The sequence below is a fragment of the Lissotriton vulgaris genome, chromosome 8 (genome assembly GCF_964263255.1).
Source record: "Lissotriton vulgaris chromosome 8, aLisVul1.2, whole genome shotgun sequence".
Lineage (NCBI taxonomy): Eukaryota > Metazoa > Chordata > Amphibia > Caudata > Salamandridae > Lissotriton > Lissotriton vulgaris.
Window position 1 is genome coordinate 441,325,699 of NC_141696.1, and position 14,565 is coordinate 441,340,263.

The 14,565-nt window shown below is 45.1% G+C and overlaps 1 protein-coding gene across 2 annotated transcripts in view; it reads left to right on the forward strand.

Annotated features, from left to right (window-relative positions):
* Positions 1–1,077: 1,077 nt before the first annotated feature.
* LOC147697153 (nucleoside hydrolase-like) overlaps positions 1,078–14,565 on the forward strand; it is a 228,160-nt gene continuing 214,672 nt past the window's right edge. The window contains exon 1 of one of the 2 annotated variants that reach the window (XM_086934226.1): positions 1,078–1,196. The gene's annotated coding sequence lies outside the window, so the exon portion shown is untranslated. The remainder of the gene's footprint in view (positions 1,197–14,565) is intronic. The other variant, XM_086934224.1, reaches the window with a different exon arrangement.

A 14,565-nucleotide genomic window follows, 5' to 3' on the forward strand; every position in this document is an offset into this window, starting at 1 on the left:
TCTTCCTGGTCCGAGCCAGCAGCCTTTGTTTGAAATCGTCGTTCTCCATTGATTTGTATTGGGCGCTCGATGCTGTGTTGGCACTCTGTACCTGGCCGCCTCCGTGCCGCTGTGGGTGTGTTTTTGGTGCACTATCACCCCCCCCCCTCCCCCCACAGCTGGTCTAAACTCCCAGAGATTGACCCTCAACTCCTATTTTACCTACCTTCAGCTGGCATCTTTTTGAGTTCCCCCAGTCTTCTTTGATTAACATTGGGCCCCAGTGACCGAATTTGACCTCTGCACCCGGTATGTACTGCTCTCACTTCAACGAAGATTCCATTTACATATACATTTCCACTCAATTAATGTAGCCGCAGACCCTATAAAATGTTTTTTTTAACTATGTGAGTTTGGCAGAAGATAATAGTGCAAATGTAACCTTAACAGCTGTCTCCCTGGATCATTTTCATGGCGAATAGCAAAGTTCTTACTCTTCGAAATATTATCGTGAAAGTTTAATTTTAGGCCAGTTTTTCTCTCTTGCCAACAACAAGATTCCGATAGAAATTCTGGTATTAATATACGGTGCAGTGTGGTTGGCACAGAATGTATGACTTAAAATGGATTATTTGGAAAGCGATGGTAAATTTAATCCAGTGTATCTTCACAGAAGAACCTCTGTGTATATTAAGGGCTATTTTTATAGATGAGCCTGACACACGGTGCTGATATTCTCACTCTAATAGATTAAAATTGCAAAACTGGGGTCTTTAAAAAAAGTCTAATGCAACGTACTATAGTGGGCAATTTCCCTATTGTTCGCAGGACAAAAACGTCACCTAAGTCAAAATAATTCTTTTAGAATGAGTTGTCCAGCTAACATCAGTTGTGTTTCAAACTGATTGTTAATACGTTTGTAATAAAAAAGTATTTTTCTATGGCTAAACATTCGAGAAATCGTGAAAACCAGAAAAATGCACCCTCAATTCACTTCTTACTGAGCAAGTATGCAGGATAAAGATAACCACATAAAGGAGAGGCTTCTGTAAACAGCCTCCCAGCACAGCTTATTAGCATTATCCCAAGTCAATCATTAACTCGTAAACTCTGCGTGAGTTTACCACGAGGCAAAGGTTACAGTACAAGATGTCAGTGAAAGCAGGGATATCTTTCTCAAAGCACTGAACTCTGTGCTGGCCGACTAAAATCACAAGGTAGGAGAAAGTATCGCTCTACTCTAGGCTTTAAAACGTTTTTTTACAATGTTTACAGTTCTGTATGCTATGGTTGTAAACAGGCAACTACAGGACTCTCAAAATGCTTTTTTTGTGCTTCATTCTTGCGTGTCTCATTTGAATGTGATGTTGTGTTGCCAGCATTTGTCTAGTGCTCGCCTGCCGTTAGTGTGGCATTGTAGAAGTGGGTTATAGGTCAAAAAAAGTGTACCTCTGTTTGTGTCATTAAGGTCCACAATAGACACGTCTCCTCTATATGTGATAGCACACGTGCACTGCGTTTCTGAACACTGGAGTGTGGCCAAATCACTTCGAAAGGTGGCCTGGTCCTTCACAGTAGACACAGGACGAGAAAGGACCGCCATACATTTAGCTATCTGGCACGGGGAACATGAATCAGTCGTCACACCGAAATGGCTCGCCAGATTACTAGCCGCATTTAAGCTGGAAATTGCAATCTATAAAGGGAAAGGTAGAAGGAAACGCACTGCTGGCCTGAAAATCTGGCTCCGCTACAAGAATGGTGTGATAATCAAGGCAAAAATAATAATAATAATAATAGGCAACTCCTTTAAACTTAAACTAGATCTATTGGTGTCACTCTTAGTGAAGTCTATATATGGGGTTTAACTATTAAACCATGTAATAACTGGACAGAGGAACTGGTAACTGCTCTTGTATCTGTATTTGAACTGGCAATGGCCTCTGTATTCTTATTTGAAGATTTTTATGCTGTGCTATTTCTATACATGTGTCTAGTTTGATGTAGCTTGCTTTACTATTTTCCAAATGACAGTTCTGTGATTGATTTCAGGGCACAGCACACAGTTATTTTACGGGGCTAAACGATGCATAATGTGGTATTCATATTGTATATTTTTCTTTCTTTATCTTCTCTTTTCCTTTAGAAGTCTGCCAGACTAAGGGGTGGGGGAGGGTTAGGGGGTTACGATGAACTTTCTCAGTGTAAATTTATGTATTCTATGATTTTATATAAAAATCAATAAAAATCATTAAAAAAAAAAAGAAAGGTGGCCTGGTCCTTCACAGTAGACACAGGACGAGAAAGGACCGCCATACATTTAGCTATCTGGCACGGGAAACGAATCAGTGGTCACGCCGAAATGTATGGATAATGCTTAGAACATTTTGTGATCATTCGAAAAGCCATACTGCTCTTCCTATCCTGTGTTGAGTTGTGTACTCTTCACCAAGACATTTGTCAATAGTAAACATAAAAGGAAACAGTGTGTTTGTGTGAATATTAACCGAGCTATATTTGAGTGTATCAAAACTTGACAAGTCGTTATCTGAAAAATATCACCATAGTACACGAATCACACGTGACAAGATCAGTAGCGGTGAGAACAGGTTTAATGGTACATCTATATAGATATAAATTCTCAATTGTGCATAGATATGGACCCTGGCGTATGTATAACAAGTATATTTTTAATGGCAGCAGTCGCTGTATTGTGTCATTTGTAAGTGACCTTCAAGGGGGTGATCAGTGGTGGAAGTGATCTGAGTACGTCTTAGCACAGTCTTTTCACTCCTGCAGGGATATCTTCAAACAGTCCTAAGGGGTCCTCTTTGGTTTGAGTAACATTGAGTTGGGTAACAATAAGCATCTATGTTACCCTGCTGGGTGAACGTGCACTTTACAAATACTCATGTTATGTTAAAGTATACGTGGTGCATTTCGACCCATGATAGACACACCTTCTTTGTCAGGACAGGTCTACAAGGTATACAAATGAGGTGTAGGAAGCCGCTGTTTATGTAGTATACCAAAACGAGGTATACAATGTAGAAAGTTCTTTAAATCAAAAATCCCAAATGTTCCCTTTTGTGTTAGTGAGGACGAGCAGTTTAGGCTTATCAGAGGACAGTGCTAATGCATTTGTTGAACAGACAGAGAGTCAATAAATAAATGAGGCACACACTTAAGAAGAAACTTGAGACCAATTTAGGAAAATAACAAGTATTTTTATATTTATTTTAACACCAAGAACTTAGAAATTGTGGAAGTACTTTTCGCAAAAGCAATTTTTACAAACAAGTAAAGTATTTACTCAAATTCGTTTTTACTCGATGATGCTTTCCTATAGGGAAAACGGCATGTACTGCATACAGACGTTTGCAAACAATTGTCAGGGCTTCAATTAAGGTGCTAGGGAGTCAAGGTCCAAAGTACCACCAGCAGTTCAAGTTTACCTTCCCTGGAGTGTCCTGGTGCAGAGGTGCTGGACAGGTTGGTAGCTTTGAATGATACACTATAGGCAAACAGGGGGGCCACCTAGAAACAGGTTGCATAGAGGGACTTGGGGACAAGTCCAGGAGATCCCAATGGGGGCTCGATTCTTCGCGGTCCTTGGAGCTCAGATACAGAGGGTTTTGGACGGCTGGTGCCTGTGCGTCAAAGGCACCCATGGATCCCGGTTGGACCTGCAAATGGGGGATGGATCAGGACAGCTGAGTTACTCTTAGAGCTGATCTCTACAATGCTGCCAGCTATCGTCTGCTGCTCAGGCTCTGTGACATTAGAGTCCAGTTGGTACTCAAACAAGCTTTGCTTGCTGCAAGGGGTCTGGTACCCTGTGTATGGTGCAGGGGGCTCTGGTTGGGCCTGGTGTCTTTTAACTTGGCAGGGAGACAGATTTGACCTCGAGGAGCAAGGTGGCCTCTTCCTAGGTGGCTGCTGCAACAGTGGACCCTGTGAACAGCAGAACAGTGAACCCAACATTACTGTTGGTGCCTGCAGACTGCAAGGAAGTGGCTCCTAAACTTCAAAGGAGATGCTGATGTCAATGAGAAGTGTTGGAGGTCCTCTGATGCTTTTGGGGGATGCACAGCTGATGGACGAGTCAGGTTGTCACAATTATCGGGACAGGATCAGGTAGGTAGGCAGGGTTTGGTGCCAAAGTCCACCAGCAGTCCGCAGTTCTTGCTTCTTCGACTCTTCCTTTTCCTTTTCTTTCTTCAGTCAGACGAATCTGAGTTCCTGGTGTCAGGGGGCCACCTAAACACTGAATTTAGGGGTGTTGAGGCTACTTACCCTTGGTGTCACTACACCTCTTATATTCCTGGGGAGAGTGGGAATAACCCTGTCCCAGAGTTACTAACTTCCACCAAAATCAAGATGGTGGAATCCATCCTTCGTGGGTCACATCAGGCAGCCCACATTATGGGTTTGAAGGGTCTGGTAGGGCACCATGCCTTCCTGAATATCTAATTTACCACCTGTCCTGGTGCCAAATGGGCCTTAGGGTAGGGGCTGGCATCTCCTATGTCTGTGGGAAGCCATGATCGCATATCAAAGGCAGCAAAGCCTTTGAAGTCTCTGGCACTGACATGCTAAATTACAAGCCATTCTACTGGAAGAGGTGTGAACAGCTTCGCCCAGGGCACACATTGTTTCTGGGCACCAAGAGCCTGGGCTCTCACCTGTAGGGGATCAGAAACTTGTCTGTGCGGAAGTCTGGATTATACCAATCAATCAGCACACTAAGAGGCTGGTAGGTTTTCAGGGAGCACCTTTAAAGTGCCCTCTGGGTGCATATCTTAATAAATCCACTACTGGCATCAGTATGGATTTATTACGAGAAGGTGTTTGATGCCAAACATCATAGGTTTCAGGGAAGCCATTATGTAGCTGGGGAACTCATAATGACCAGTGCCCAGTACATGTACTTAAGATGGCCACCCTGTTCACTTGTACTATCTAGCAATTGAACTAGACAGCACAGGGTCATATCTGAGCAGGCAGATATGTCCTCACATGTAATATAATGCACCCTGCCTTAGGGCGGCTGTAAGGCCTTCTGTAGAGGCGACTTACCTATATTTCTTTCAGTATCTGGGGCCATGGCACATAAGGCGTGTGCCATGTCGTGTTTCCACTTTTGTCTGCACCATTGCAAGCAGCTTGCAATGGCAGTCTGCATGAGGGTGGTGGTGGATCCCTTAATGTGGCACAATACATGCTGCAGCCCTTAGGGACCCACTTAAGTACCCAAGCCCGAGGTACCAGCAACACAGGGGTGCTAAAGGTCTTGCCAATTGGGGAGCAATTGCACAATTACTTTGTTTTTGGGAAAGAGCACTGGTACTGGGGACCTGCTTAGCAGGAACCTAGTCACTTCAGTCAAAATGGCATCAAATACCAGGCAAACAAGGGGGGTGACCATGTCAAAAAGGGGCACTTTCCTACAGGGGGATACAATTCTTAGATCTTATAAGTGGAATACAACTTATCGTACATCTTGGAAAGTGCCCACGACTCTAGGCTAAGTGTATGATACTTTTCCAGCAATTTATAAACAAGTAAGGTGTGAATCCCTGGAGTCAAAACAGATGCTTGAGCAGGGTTTTTTTCACGCAGACAAGTGGTGTATTAATTAAGTTGTCCAGAGGGCTGCTGAGGCTTATGTTGGGGGAAAAGCTTCAGACATAAATACACTATGGTCATCCCATTTTCAAAGATGAATTAATATGAATCAATTTCCTTTTAAGTGACATAATATTTGTACCAACTGTTTCCCCTATGAGGACTCTTGGTCTCATCATTTTTTTTGGAAAGGTATTCTACTTTTTGAACACAGTGATGGTAAATGGGAAGTGTTCTGCAGTTAGCTCTGATTTCCTACTCCCCCTGGAAATACTGTAGTTAATGATCTGTATTGTGACCGGCATGGATGCCCAGAGTCGCATGACCTACTTATACTGATTACTGCATAATGTCAGCTGGCTGTTGCCTACCATGATTCTGTATTGTGGGTGTCTACACAAGGGGTGGTTAAGAGGTGTTTACTACTGCAATTTTTATAAACAGTCAAGGCTCAAAGGGATTTTTACAGATTCGATGGTTATTGAAGCTGTGCAAGAAATCAGAACTTCATGATATATGAGATGGTCTGACACGGAAGGCTGGGGGAATATGGAACCCGATAGCACATTTGGTAATAGGCTGAGAGGCTCCATAGCAGGAGGATTGATGTCATTCATGTACCCTCGTGGTATATTTTGCTAGTCTGAGGTACAATACCATTGCTATTCACGATGATGGAAGTGTAGTACTTCCGGGTCAAATGTGGTAGAGACAGGATATGAACAGCCAGAGATAAATACCTGTGTGCCTTTCTATTATGAGTCTTCTTGGGTTCCTCTGCTATTGTAGTTCACAGACACCTTCCCTCCGTGTGCATATTCGTTGTTTTTGACTACTCCCTTTTTGGTCCCCCCTTCAGCTTTCTTTCAAGTTCAGATTTCTCCTCCAGAAGTCCTGCTGCTCCCTGGTGTTGAAGCTCAGCTCCTGAAACCTTTCTGCTCTTGCAGTTCCATCTTCTCAGAGTCCATTATTGGAGTATCTTACTCAGCTTCTGGGAGATGTCTGACCTTACAGTGGTGTGTACTGCAAACCACATTCTGGCATATACAACTACTGTTATTGTTATACATCTAGATCTCATACTAAAATACATTCTTAAAACAAGTACTGTGTGTGAGCCTCTGGAGCAACAGGGAAGAAGTGCTAGGGAGGGAGAAAATACTTGAGTGCCCCCGTGGACTTTCCCCCACTTTTGCCACTGTGGTTAGTTCGTCACCAATGAAGAGACAGAGTACTTGTACTGAGGTTCCAGGGGAGACAAGGGATCGGCATCCATTCTACAAATTTCTGACATATACCTTGAATGCTCTAATATCCCCTCACTCACTGGCCTGATCATGCTCCCGACATGCATTTAAAGTAACATTTGCTGAGTCGTACATTGGAGAATAAATCACACGTTTCAAACAGCTAATGCTTTTGATGATACAATAGCTTCTGTTGGTGTTGTAATGAAAACTCTGAAATTGCTCTATAGCAAACGTGAAGACATCACAGCCCCCACATTTGTAGAACCCCTTTCTGTAAGGATGTGTAATGTTATTTTGGATGTGCTGGGTCGGACTGTTGTTACTCATTTAAAGGTGGGACTCTGGTGCTGATACTTTTACTTATCACGAGTTCTCCTTCAAGATATCTGTGTTTGTGAAATAGCTTTTTTATTTCCAGCATGTGTTGATAAAATGGAATTTTCAGTGTGACAACATTCACATATCCATCAGGCCTGGTAAACCTTCCAATAAGTGTTGTCTATTATCTATGTTATTTCCTGATTTGGCCCAATCAAGAACGTGCTCTGTTGTATAGATTAGGAGAATCTTCCAAGTAGTCCTCCCAACTATAGTTTCCAGGCTTCCTTATAATGTCCACATATAGGATTGATCTATTTGTGTATGTGGGTATATACAGTACCGCATACTGTCCTCTTTTGTACATCATGCTCTCTGTCTTCCCATTCATCTTGTATAGTTAAAGATTATGCAATCTGGATTCTGTCTATGCACCCAGGCAGTTTAATGTCAATTATTTTGGTGGAGGTGAACACAGAGTTCTTGCAATGCCAGATCAGAGCCTGTCCATGCCATCAAACTGGTATACAACGTTTAGCACACATTTGTTACAACGCACTACCATTACAACGCAGGCATTACCACGCATACCATTACAACGCATTGCGCTGGGGGGCGGTCTAGGATAGGGAATAAGTTTAATTTTATATCCAACACCTTCCCTAGTGTCCACGGGGACTGGAGTTGGAATATAAAATTATACTTACCACTATCCAGCACCTCAAAGCGCTATGCGTTGTAACGGTATTCGTTGTAAATACCACGTTGTAAAGGTATGCGTGGTAATAGTATGCGTGCTAACGTCATACATCCTATCAAACTATCATCATTATAGCACCCCAAAAATGGACTTTGTCTATTCTCATAGGCCCAGACATTTTCCCACTCATACCAAACCATTAAGATTTGGACTTATGAGGAACCAAACTTGGAGCAACCCATGGCTGTGCTACTTCTATATGTACCTTAGGGCAGATTTACTAGCATTGTGCCTAGTGGATACACCACTTTTTTTGGCCCAACCATGCTGCAGAATGTTATTTGTAATTTACAAAACCTCTCTAATCAGATTTGTGGTGTTTTCGTGGGATTTCTCCCAAGAGTAAAGCAAGTCAGTGTGTAGATGAGTGATGGACTGTCCGATGTGAAAGAGTCACAATCTTTAGTAGAAAAGCCACTCTAGTCTGCAGCACCACTTTGTCCGAAAACAAAGTGGTGTAGGGTGGCTGGAATGATGAAGCTTGAAGATCACTCGGGTGGGGAACTGAAGTTATTGTGGTGAGCAGGACCATCTTCAGACTCGGGAGCAATAGAGGACAGTTGTGAAGCGGCTCCAAAGTAAGGACTTCCACTACTGCAGGAGAGAGATCAAAAGGAGTCAATTGCTGCTGCTCAATCTCAAGGCATGGAGGTGTACATTGAGCAGGCCCTGGTGCAAAACTCTGCCTTGCTGATGTGAAACAAGATCCTCCCTGATCGGAGGAGAGATGCTCCTAGTACCCTACTCTTCTGGAACAGTCTGGAGCCTGTAGGATGACTTCAGCCCAGTAATTTCTGATCTTTGGAGCCCTGGCAGGAGAGGTAGTGTCAGAAAAGCATGCAAGAATACTCTGCCCCATTCTAGGTGGAATATGTCACTGGGAGAAGGCCTTCTTGGGAACTTCAGGGTGCAAAGGTGTGGACAATGCGCATGTTCATTGATGGCAAAGAGATAGACCCAGGTATCTTCCCTCTGCTGGAAAATTCTGGTGCTGCCCCTCTGGAACACCTGGACCAATACAATAGGTATCCACTAGCCCTGATGAATGGCCCAGACCTATTAGGCTAATTATTGAAGGCAGAAACATTTTGGCAAGTTGATGATGAAATTGAGTCATTGTACTCTATGATTTCCATCACTTGTTCAGTTTTTACTATACCTAGGGTCCTCAAGAATAAAGGTGAGAACCGAGGAACCCATAGGTATTTTTAATTCTGCTGGATCCCGTTTTTTGTCCTGTAGTTTTATGTAAGAACTCCCTCCTACTGCCAACTCTTTGCAGAGGTTGAGTCCCCCCGGGTAGCACCATCTTACCAGGGTGGGGAGAGGATGCGGATGTTGAAGCATGACACTATTATGTATGTGAGGTGTCCTATTCCATTAAGGATGGCCTCCCTGTTCTGAACGGTCTCACGTTACTTGTAGTAGGCAGTGCTCGACCCGACCCCCGGGTCCTATGCACGTCTGTTTTACCGGCACCCTACTTTCTTGTGATTAGTGATGTCTTGATTTGGAGGACAGTAGAGTTGCCTCTTTCCTTCCTTCTCTCTTGTGTGGTAACGCCACCTCTGGAGATAAAATCCTTATTAAACACCACGAAAACAGGGTCCCCTCTTGACCTTCTTCCCCCCAGAGTGATGAACATGCTCTCCACCTACCTCAGTCCCTCTATTCAGAGAGTCCTGAACCTCTCCTATACAGAAGGCAAACTTCCCCAACAATGGAAAGAGGCAGTGGTGAATCCTATTCGTAAAAATACCACCTCCCCATGGACAGAACTCTCCAACCTCCGTCCCATCTCCTTGTTGCCCCTCCTGAGTAAATTGGCCGAAAAACATGTTAACATCCACTTGTCCAGGTTCATTGAGGCGACAGGGGGCCTGGACCACTCCCAATCTGGGTTCAGGCCCAACTACAGCACCGAATCTGCTCTCCTCACTGTGACCGATAACATCAAGATGTCACAGGATAGAGGAGGCTCAATGATTCTGGTGCTGTTAGACCTGTCGGCCGCATTTGATACGGTGTCCCATAATTTCCTCACGAGCCGTCTACAGGGTGTGGGCATAGGAGGTCAAGCCCTCTCTTGGCTGGAGAGTTTTCTGTCCGGGCGCTCACAATCCGTCAGCCTGGGACCATACCGCTCTGCTTCCAGGGTGCTCACGAAGGGGGTGCCACAGGGCTCATGCCTAAGCCCCACATTGTTCAATGTGTACGTGGCCCCCCTCGCTGAGATTGTGAGAAAATATGGATTCACCCCGGTGTCTTACGCTGACGACACCCAGCTCCTCTATCCTTTCCATTCCTTCAACTCCAACGTCAGGGACAACTTTGCAGAAGGAATGAGGGCCATCTCTAATTGGATGGCTGTCAACCGCCTCCAATGCAACGTTGGAAAAACGGAGCTAATGCTTTTTGGGAAAGCATCCTTACTGTGGTCCCCCGACTGGTGGCCCCTTGACTTGGGACCAGTACCCACCCCTAAACTTACAGTAAAAAATCTAGGGGTGAAACTGGATCGAGACCTTACCATGAAGGAACACGTGAATGCAGTTGCTGGGTCTTGCTTTCACACCATCGGCCTATTAAGAAGAGTCTTCCCCTACTTTTCTGACAGCTACAGAAAGACCCTAGTGCAGACTATGGTGATCAGTAAAATTGATTACTGTAATGGACTCCTTATTCAAGCAAATGAGAGTGCCATAAATCGCCTCCAAGTAGTCCAAAACACTGCAGCAAGACTGGTTCTGAATGCCCCTCCCAGAACTCCCTCTAAACCCCTGCTGCGTGAACTGCACTGGCTGCCAATAAAACAACGCACCAAATTCAAGATCTGCTGCCTTGTCCACAAGTGCTTGTTCGGGAAAGGTCCTGACTACTTGGTCCAAAAGCTACCTGTCTATAAACCTGACAGAGTCTTGCGGTCAAGCAATCAACTGCTACTCAAAACCCCTCTTGTTAAAAAAACCAGACAAGGGGGCAGAGCATTCTCTTGGGTAGGGCCCAAGCTCTGGAACAACCTCCCAGCTGACCTCAGACAAACCGACAATCACTTCTCTTTCAGGAAGAAACTAAAAACTGTATTATTCCAGTAAGACTAAATACTCCTAAACATCAGTGTTCATCCTCACTCTCTGTTCTATAGCAACTACTCCATCTTGCGAGCAAAGCGCGGAGATACCTCATAGGGGTCGATTCTTGCGCTATACAAGAACATAAATAAATAAATAAATAAAACTGCTATTAGTGATCCGCTAGGCATGCCAACTGAGCTAATCTGCCCTAGTGTTTAGAGATCTTGCCAGGTGATACACAAACAGAGAAATGTGCTAATAATTCAACAGTTACAGAGGCACAGGACCTCCAGGCAAATGCCCAGGACCCTTGTTTGTTGCAATACCATAGTACGGTGAAGTTTCCTTGAAACCTGAACCAGAATCCCTTTGATAGATGAAGGAAGGCTTTCAATGCCAAGCAAATTGCTGCAGAGCCTAAAGAATTGATGTGGAGACGGATCTCTGCAAGAGTCTAGAATCCACTGATTTCCACCTCTGCCAGATGACCTTCTCAATCCAGCAGTGGTGCATCAGTTACCACCATCGGCTCTGGGTGGGGTAAATAGAGGATGCTGCTGCTGGTTCCAGTGCAGTTGAGTAGCCACCACTGCTGATATTTTGCTGTTTCCTCTAAAACCTGGATGGAATCTGACGGGTTCCCTTGGTGCTGAGACCACTGAGACCTCAAATCTAACTGCAGAGCCAAAATGTGCCACCTGGTGTGGTCCACAAGCAAGGTGCAGGATGCTGATAGGTCGGGAAGCTCCAGAGCCAAAATCAATACGACCCAGAACTGAGTCTGAAACTTGAGAATCCTAGACCAAATATCCTGGATTTGCTGAACTGAGGGAAGGCCCAAAAAATGCACTGTATCCAAGATGGCTCCGAAGGAAGGTTGTCACTGCAAAGGAGTCAAGTGTGACTTAAGCATGTTGAGCATGAACCCCAATGTTTAAGGAGGTGTGCTGTCATCAGGAGGTGGTCCACCACTAACTTTGACGATCCTGCCTTTAACAGGAAGTCCCTGAGGTCAGGGAAGATTGGCACTCAGAACCACCGAAGGTATGCCTCAAACACTACCATCACCTTTATTAACACCTGAGTGGCACTAGTGAGGCCTAAAGGGAACACACCAAACTTAAAATGCTTGTGTACCACCTTGAACTGCAGATGTCCTGTTGGCCTACAGGATGGGAGCATGGAAAAAGGCGTCCTGTAGTTTCAACACTATCATCTAACCTGCTGGATCCAGGGCAGATAGAAACTAGCAGCGCGAGCATCTTGAATATATCCTTTTGCAGGAAGAAATTGAGAGGCCACAGATCTAAAATAGGATGAAGGCCTCCGCCCTTTCTGTGCACTCGAAGAAATGGGTATAACACCAAGTTCTGCTCTTTGTGGCTCTTTTCTCCAAAAGAGTCTAAGCTTCCTGCAGCGAAATTGAAAAATGCTCCTCTGAAACCCTCTAGGATGTAGGTGGAAGAGGCTTTGGGCCGGTAAGAAATGGCAAGACATAGCTCCAATGGGCCATCTGCAGAGCCCACCTGTCGGATATTATGGGCTACCAGCAATGGATAAAATGCCTGAATCTGCCTCCTACAGGGTGGCTGTGTACCACTAAGGGCAAACTAAAGCAGTTTGGAGGCAGCTGCTAGAGGTACAGGGGACTGAGAGGTTTGCTGTCCCTGCAAGCCTGGATACAGTCTGACGATTCCTCTACCGTGACCCCGAAAGGACTGGAATGCCCGTTGTTGGGATGGCTAACCTTGATTCTGCCTGTAAGCGAAACCCCTAGTGATACCTCAAATGAGGCAAAATTGTTAGGGGCACTGCCTTGCAGGTGTGGAAAGACTGAGGGATCACACATTCGCTCTACTTTCTTTAAAGCTCTCAAGAGCGAAACCAGCCTTCTTACTGAAGAGGTGATATCCATCAAAAGGCATATCTATGAGTGATGCTTAAACATCCTCCGGAAAGCCTGTAGATCTCATCCATGAGTGGCACCAGAGCACCATGCTAAGTCCAGACGCTTTACCTAAACAGTTTCTAATGTCCAGACCTGATGGTATGACATATTTGGCTGCATCGTAGTCATCTAGAATGATTTGTATGGATTTGGCACAGGATTCCTCTGGGACTGCTGGCAAGATCTCTGAGATCATATCAAATAAGTCACTGGGGTACATACCCAGCAACCAGGTGGCTTTGACTGATCTAAGGGCAAGCTAATTTGGGGAGAACATCCTTTCAAATGGCTCAATTCTTTTTGACTCTGCCTTGGGGGTCGGAGGGAAAGAATTGGGATTAACCCTGCTAGCAGACGCCTGAACTACCAGGCTCTCAGGGGTAAGGTGTTGCGTCAGGAAGGCAGGGATATCCAGAGGGGTTTGGTGCATTGTGCCACCTGTCTGTTCACAGGTGGGCAGGAGCGAGGTTCAGCACAGGTGCCCTTGAGGGTGTCAGTCAGTGCTTAATTGAATGGCAGCAAAGGTTCAGATGAGCTCTGACCAGGTTGTAAAACCTCAGTGAGGACATCGGTGTTCACCTCAAGAAATGGTAATTGCAAGTCCAGAACTTCAGCTGCTCGTATAATTACTTCAACTAATGAGGCTGATTCTTTTTTTGAAGACCCAGAGTGAGAAGCCAGCTTCATATCAGAAAAAGTGCCCGATAAATTAGTCTCTTGTGGATACAATCCAAATAACATTTACGTCATCATATTGACGGAGAAATTCATCCCCAAAGGCTGGTTGACTCTGGTCAGAGGCTGATCTGAAAAATTCTTGGAGCACTGGATGGCTGCTCCTGGGCAATGCACTGTCTCATCAGAATCTGAATGTACTGGGCAAAGTGCTTCAGACGTATTCCCGGGTGCGACTCCGGCAGAGGTTGGGATGGATTCAGCTTGGAGTCACACAGGACAATGGGATCGGCATCCCCCTCTGGTGCTGGTGGCTTCAGGGCCAGGGTTGAACTGGCATGGATCATGGTGCTGGACCTGGAGTCTGCTCTGAAGTCAGAGATTAACCAAAAGTAGGTTGAGGGGGCACAGGCAGCGCTGAGGATGTACCCTCTGACAGTAACTGATTGGACTCCTCCTTAGATTCATGAGGCACAGTAGAGGGAGTGGGTAGGGTGCCAAAGATTCAACACATGATTTCCTTAAATGTCTAAACCTGCTGCAACATTGTTGACAGCCCTGGATATTCGTGGTGCAGTGGGATCAGCTGTGGAATAGACTCCTTGGTTGGATACTGGGAGCAAGTGGCATCTTGATGTCCTTGCGACTTCTCAGGAGAGTGGCGGGGCTGGGACAAGGCCTGTTTGGACTTCTCATGTTTCTTTTTAAATTTTGACTTGCCTGAAAAATAGGTCAGCGATGACGATCTGTTGCAGGAGCAGCACCGCTAGCGGGAAGGGGTCCTTGTCCTCAACTTTTAGCGGCAGTGACCCTTGCACAAATTACTGTGGTGTTCTACAACCTACAGCTTGGTTTTCTTCTCCTGGATCGTCTTCAGGTGCATCAGGGCACACTTACTGCATGACTTAGTCGTAGCCTGAACCGAAACACCTT